Source organism: Humulus lupulus, chromosome 2, assembly GCF_963169125.1.
Source record: "Humulus lupulus chromosome 2, drHumLupu1.1, whole genome shotgun sequence".
NCBI lineage: Eukaryota > Viridiplantae > Streptophyta > Magnoliopsida > Rosales > Cannabaceae > Humulus > Humulus lupulus.
Window position 1 is genome coordinate 140067226 of NC_084794.1, and position 6644 is coordinate 140073869.

General features: G+C 32.6%; 1 non-coding gene across 1 annotated transcript; it reads left to right on the forward strand.

The window, feature by feature from the left end:
• The first annotated feature begins 5179 nt into the window (after positions 1 to 5179).
• On the forward strand, positions 5180 to 5286 carry LOC133820504 (small nucleolar RNA R71). The gene has a single exon (XR_009886912.1). It is a non-coding gene; the product is annotated as a small nucleolar RNA R71 (small nucleolar RNA).
• Positions 5287 to 6644: the final 1358 nt, after the last annotated feature.

Genomic DNA, 6644 nt, shown 5'->3' on the forward strand with positions numbered 1-6644 from the left:
AGAATTTTTATCATTGAAAATGAAAAATATCACCAATTTTTTTTTTAAATAAATTATTTTTTTCGAATTTTTATGAAAATGAACAAATAAATAAATAAAAAATTAACAAATCAACAACATATAAATAAATAATTTTTTTTTTTTTCAAACAAACATAAATAACATAAATAAAACACAAAACATACACAATAAAACATAAATAACATAAATAAAACACAAACATACACAATAAAACTCGATACCCCCAAACTTAATTTAAGCATTGTCCTCAATGTGTCAAAATATAAATATAAATTAAAATTGACAAGAGTGTAAGATTTAGAATGGTCGTACCTCGATATTGTGCATTGCGAAGAGAGAACAAGATACAACTAACAAAAATTAAATCACACATAAAACAACAATACAAATAAAACACAAGTTATCAAGATCACATAGGAATTAAAGAGCATGGTAAACAGGGTCCTCAAGGAGTATCTCATCCACTTCATCAGATTTTAATTCTAAAAATGGTTTTAATTTTTGTCCATTAACTTTAAATATATCACCATTTTTAGGATTTTCAATTTCAATAGCTCCATGTGGAAAAACAATACGAACAATGTAAGGACCGGACCACCTAGAGCGTAACTTTCCCGGGAATAAATGCAAACGAGAGTTGTATAAAAGGACTTTCTGACCTGGATAAAAATCTTTTCTCAAAATATTTTTATCATGGTAAAATTTCATACGATCCTTATATTTTTTTGAATAGTCATAAGCATCATTCCTAATTTCGTCTAGTTCATTTAGTTGAAGCTTTCGTTTCTCACCTGTTTTGTCTAAAGAAAAGTTTAACTGCTTAATTGCCCAAAAGGCTCTATGTTCTAACTCAACAGGTAAATGGCATGCCTTCCCATACACAAGTCTGTAGGGTGACATGCCAATGGGCGTTTTGTACGCGGTACGATACGCCCATAATGCATCAATGAGTCTTAAGGACCAATCTTTCCTAGTTGGATTCACAGTTTTTTCTAAAATGTGCTTAACTTCCCTATTAGACACTTCAACTTGACCGCTAGTTTGTGGGTGATATGGTGTTGAGACTTTATGCGTAATGCCATATTGTTTCATCAAATGTTCAAATGGCCTATTACAAAAGTGTGTACCGTTATCACTAATGATAGCACGCGGTGAACCAAAACGGGAAAATATATTTTCTTTTAAAAACCGAAGCACAACTTTGTGGTCATTAGTGTGGCATGCAATAGCTTCAACCCATTTAGACACATAATCAACTCCAACAAGTATATAAAGATTACCAAAAGAGTTAGGAAATGGTCCCATAAAATCAATGCCCCAAACATCAAATATGTCAATAATAAGAATAGGATTTAAAGGCATCATGTTTCTTTTAGTTAAACTTCCTAACTTTTGGCAACGTTCACAAGCTTTACAATAAACATATGTATCATGAAAGATAGTAGGCCAATAAAAACCACATTGTAAAACTTTAGCAGCTGTTTTCTTACCACTAAAATGTCCTCCACATGCATGATCATGACAGAAAGATATGATTTTAGATTGATCATAGTTTGGAATGCATCTTCTAATTATTTGATCAGGGCAGTATTTAAACAAGTAAGGATCATCCCAAATAAAGTTTTTCACCTCTAAATAAAATTTAGATTTATCATGCTTAGACCAATGAGATGGTATTTCTTTAGTGACCAAATAATTAACAATATCAGCATACCAAGGCAAGGAAGAAACATGCATCAATTGTTCATCAGGAAAAGTTTCAGTGATAGGGGTGGAATCATGTATAGTTTCAACAACTAGTCTAGATAAATGATCAGCAACAACATTTTCAGATCCTTTTTTATCACGTATTTCTAAGTCAAATTCTTGTAAAAGCAGGATCCAACGGATCAAACGAGACTTAGCATCTTTTTTTGATAAGAGATATTTTAATGCAGCATGATCAGAGTAGACAATAATTTTAGACCCAAACAGATAAGATCTAAATTTCTCCAATGCAAAAACAACAGCAAGCAATTCTTTTTCGGTTGTGGAGTAATTTAATTGAGCATCATTTAAATTTTTGCTAGCATAGTAAATTACATGAGGTATTTTTTCAAGTCTTTGTCCTAAGACAGCACCTATAGCATAATCAGAAGCATCACACATTATTTCAAAAGGTATTTTCCAATCAGGAGGTCGAATAATGGGTGCAGTAGTCAACAAATTTTTTAATTTTTCAAAGGCAACATGGCAATTACTATCAAAGACAAAAGCATTTTCTTTTCCAAGTAAATGGCATAAAGGCCGAGAAATTTTGCTAAAGTCTTTTATAAATCTTCTATAAAAACCGGCATGGCCTAAGAATGATCTAATTTCTTTCACAGTTTTAGGTGGAGGAAGTTTTGAAATAAGGTCAACTTTAGCTTTATCAACTTCTATTCCATCAGATGAGATTACATGACCTAAAACAATTCCTTTTTTAACCATAAAATGACATTTTTCCCAGTTAAGCACAAGGTTTTTCTCTTTGCAACGAATTAAAACAAGTGAAAGATGGTGCAAACATTCATCAAAAGAGGAACCAAACACAGAAAAATCATCCATAAATACTTCAAGAAATCTTTCAACCATGTCAGAAAAAATCGAAATCATACACCTTTGAAAAGTCGCAGGTGCGTTGCATAATCCAAAAGGCATGCGACGATAGGCAAAAGTCCCAAAAGGGCATGTAAATGTAGTCTTTTCTTGATCTTCTGGGGCAATGGGGATTTGGTTATATCCCGAATACCCATCAAGAAAGCAATAATATGCATGGCCAGCTAATCGTTCAAGCATTTGATCAATAAAGGGTAATGGAAAATGATCTTTTCTAGTAACGTTATTCAGCTTTCTATAATCTATGCACACTCTCCACCCCGTTTGTACTCTAGTAGGGATTAATTCATTTTTCTCATTTTCAACAACTGTGATCCCAGACTTCTTAGGCACAACTTGAACTGGACTAACCCATTGACTATCAGAAATAGGGTAAATGATACCTACTTCTAACAATTTTATGACCTCTTCTCTAACTACTTCTTTCATATTTGGATTTAGCCTTCTTTGACATTCCCGAGAGGTTTTAGCATTCTTTTCTAGATGGATTCTATGCATACATATGGATGGGCTAATTCCTTTAATGTCTCCAATGGTCCAACCTATGGCTTCTTTATGTTTTCTAAGGACATCTAACAACTTGTTTTCTTGTTCTTTATCTAAAGCAGATGCTATGATAACAGGTAAGGTTTCAGATTCTCCTAGAAAAGCATATTTTAAATTTTCTGGCAAAGGTTTAAGGTCTAACTTTGGAGACTCAGAAATTGATTGAACATGACCTAAGGGTGAAAAAGGTTCAACTTTGGTTTCATGTAAGGGTATAGACTCTACCAAAGAATTCACATCATCATTAGAGTCATCAACATGTAAGTTCATACCAAAGTATTTTTCACAAAAGTCAAGTAAGTCATTTCCATCATCTTCACATATACTATCTATCATGTTAACTTCATGTATTTCCTCACACTCAACAGATTTAGCAACATTAAAAACATTCAATTCAACAGTCATATTTCCAAAAGATAATTTCAAAACACCATTACGACAATTTATGATTGCATTAGATGTAGCTAAGAATGGTCTACCTAGAATGATAGGAATTTGAGCATGCATGTTTTCTACAGGTTGAGTATCAAGAACAATGAAGTCAACAGGAAAATAAAATTTATCAACTTTTATCAAAACATCCTCTATAATGCCTCTAGGAATTTTCACAGAACGATCGGCTAATTGAAGAGTTATAGAGGTAGGTTTTAGCTCACCAAGACCAAGTTGCTTATAAACAGAATAAGGCAATAAATTCACACTAGCACCCAAATCAAGTAAAGCTTTGTTAATAAAATGATCACCAATAATGCATGAAATTGTGGAACACCCAGGATCTTTATATTTAACAAGACTCTTATATTGAATAATGGAACTAGCTTGTTCAGTTAAAAACGCCTTTTTAGGAACATTAGTGTTTCTTTTAACAGTACAAAGATCCTTCAAAAATTTAGAGTAGGCAGGAATTTGTTTAATGGCATCTAAGAAAGGGATATTGATACTAACTTGTTTAAAAACTTCTAAGATGTCATTATATTGGCTGCCTTTTTTAATTGGAAGTAATCTTTGTGGGAATGGGGCTTTTGGAATGAAAGGATGGATTGGAGTTTCTTTGTTGGATGAGTCATTGAGATTAGAACTAGGAGGCTGACTCTTTTCTTTTTCTTTTTCGTTTTCAACCTCGGGTATGTAATCGGGTTTGACAATTTTCTTTCCAGACCTAAGAGTTGAAATTGATTTGACTTCTCCATTATGACTAGACTTTCCTATCTCATATTGACCTTTTGGATTAGGGATAGGTTGACTAGGGAATGTTCCTTTTTCTCTATCAGCTAAAGCAGTGGCGAGTTGTCCTACTTGTGTCTCGAGTTTGGTAATAGATTGAGATTGATTTTGTAGGATTTGTTGGGTGGATTGCATAAATTGTTGTAAAGTATCTTCTAAGGAAGGTTTTCTTTGTTGCGGATATCGTTGATTTTGTGGGGCATGAGCTTGGTTTTGTGTGTTGTATTGGTGCCCTTGATTCATTTGGGGTTGGTTTTGTCTCCATGAAAAGTTTCGATGGTTTCTCCAATTTGGATTGTAGGTGGACGAAAATGGGCTATCATTTGGTTTCCCATAAGTATGAAGTGCATTGGCCTCCTCAGAAAAGGCTTCTTGGTAGGAAGGACATGATTGGGCATTATGGCAAGGACTAGAACATATAGAACAAACATCTTTTCTTGGTTGTATTGGAGAATTTATAGTTTGGCTTATGGCTAAAGCTTCTACTTTTCTCGCTAATTTGTCTAAGGATGTTCTTAAGTCTAATTCTTCTTTTACTTCATACCTTCCTCCTCTTTTTGGTGAATTAGTTGACCTAGACCTAGGATCAAAATAATTCCATTGTTGTGAATTGACAGATAAATCTTCAAGGGCGTCCCACGCCTCTTGTCCTTGAAATTTTAAAAATTTTCCAGTATGCATAGATTGAATCATTTGACGATTAGAGGGAGTCAAACCATCATAAAAATATTTTACAAGTCTCCATTTTTCAAAACCATGATGAGGACATTTTAATAATAAATCTTTAAATCTTTCCCAACATTCATAAAACTCTTCATTATCTTTTTGAAAAAACTCGGAGATTTCTCTCCTTAGACTATCAGTTTTAGACATTGGAAAAAATTTCAACAAGAATTTATTATAAAGTTGATCCCAAGTAGTTATAGACCCAGTGGGAAGGGAATTTAACCAAGCTTTTGATTTGTCTTTTAATGAAAAAGGGAACAATCTTAGTTTGACCGACTCATCAAAAAAAATTTGAAATTTAAATGTTGAGCAAATTTCTAAGAAATCTTTGACATGCATGTAAGGATCCTCTCTATCTAACCCATAAAAAGATGGCAATAATTGAATGATTGCGGGTTTAAGCTCAAAATGAGTAGCAGAAGTAGTAGGTAAAACAATGCATGAAGGAGCATTAGATGAAATTGGTGCAAAATATTCAAGCAAAGTCTTTTCAGGCACAACATTTTCATCAACAATATTAGCAGTAGGTTCCATGATGCTCAAATTTTTACTAACACTTTCAATTTCAAATAAAGATAAACGTCTTTTTACTAATCGTTTTTTAGAGTTACGTTCCCAATGATGCATACAATTTTCACAAACAAGGCAACAAGGATAATCTCAAACAAGCAATTTTCTGATGTGGAAGATCAGTTAAAACCGCAACCACAGAGCATACTTAGAATTTTTAGAGATTTCACAACAATATAATTCTTATGGTTTACTTGTCCCCAGGCCTATTTGATTCCACTTACTCGCGCACTACTAACAACTCCCCGAGGTTAATTAGTAGAGGCGGATGGGAATTTTGGTCAAATTTCCTTTAAGCAAGAATTGCTTATGGTGAAAGGACAAGATTTAGGTTTCTCTTCTTTTTTTTTCAAGTATTTTTCACAATATTAAACTAAAATATTAAAGAAGACAAAGAAAAATAAGGCAAAAATTAAATAAGACTAAAATTTAGGCAAGAGTAGGGAGGCATAGCATGCCATCAACCATAACTAAAATAAGGTAAAAATTAGGAGGCACAAGTGCCATCAACTAAAATATAAAATAAAAGACTAGGAGGCAAAATTGCCATCAACTAACTAGGAGGCAAAATTGCCATCAACTAGTAATTTGCGGAAATTAAATAAAAGAAAAATTACAAAAAAATAAATAAAGAAAATTACAACAAATGTTAGGAGGCACAAGTGCCGTCAACTAACAAAGATATAAAATTACAACAAAATTATAACAAAATTAGGAGGCACAAGTGCCATCGACTATAAAAATTAAAAGGATAGATAGGAGGCACAAGTGCCGTCAACTAAAAAAAACAATAAAATATATATATATATATATAAGTAATTTTTTTTTTTTAAGGGTGGTAGAACCGTCCCAAATTTTCTTTTTATCTTTTTTTTTTAGATTTTATAGATATATATTTTTTTAGTTTTTTTTTTAAGTGC